The 711-nt window shown below is 39.5% G+C and overlaps 1 protein-coding gene across 1 annotated transcript in view; it reads right to left on the bottom strand.

Moving 5' to 3' along the window:
* The window catches only part of LOC101850896 (probable asparagine--tRNA ligase, mitochondrial), a gene marked incomplete in the record, with an annotated part of 19,926 nt that overhangs the window by 10,654 nt on the left and 8,561 nt on the right, over positions 1-711 (bottom strand).

Here is a 711-nt window from a genome sequence, read left to right as displayed (position 1 = left end):
TTTGTGTCTGTCCCTTTTTTCCTGAAGTCTGTAATGCCCATGATGTAGATCTTGTTCTGGGTCATGAACTCCACTATCTCAGGTTTTTTATTGTGTTGTGTATTCTACTTGCGAACAGTCCAAGAACACCAACAACATTAAACATTTATAAATGAAACAACTTCTCGGGTTGTGTTCCAGAGTTTAATATAAGAAACGGAGGAATGTTGTAAAGTAATCATAATGTAACATTATAAGTAACCACTTTCAGTATTCCATAACGAGTACTGTAATGGTCAGTATATCGGTATCGTTGAGAGCAAGAAAGAGTAACACACCCACTCACACATATACACAGACAAGAACAACAAAGATGTCCAGACTACGGCAGCACAAGCCACAGTCATGTAAAGTTTAAGTCTTATATTAAACTCTGGAACACAACCCGAGAAGTTGTTTCATTTATAAATGTTTAATATTGTTGGTGTTCTTGGACTGTTCGCAAGTAGAATACACAACAATTTGTCAAGCTGCAAATGTTCCAGGTCCCTATTTTTTCATTTTTTCTTGATCGTTGTCCATTTTTCTCACCAGGTCGTTTTCCGTTTTGATCAGTCCGTTTGTGTCTCCTTATGTTTTCTTGAGCAATATTAATATCCACTGCCGGCCTGCTAAGCCAGTCGCAGTTTCACCAGAGCCCCGTTGCCCAGCAACGTTTCGGGGTGACCCGGG

Source organism: Aplysia californica, unplaced genomic scaffold, assembly GCF_000002075.1.
Source record: "Aplysia californica isolate F4 #8 unplaced genomic scaffold, AplCal3.0 scaffold00344, whole genome shotgun sequence".
Lineage (NCBI taxonomy): Eukaryota > Metazoa > Mollusca > Gastropoda > Aplysiida > Aplysiidae > Aplysia > Aplysia californica.
The sequence above is the reverse complement of the archived record's forward strand: the minus strand, read 5'-3'. Positions and strand labels throughout refer to the sequence as shown.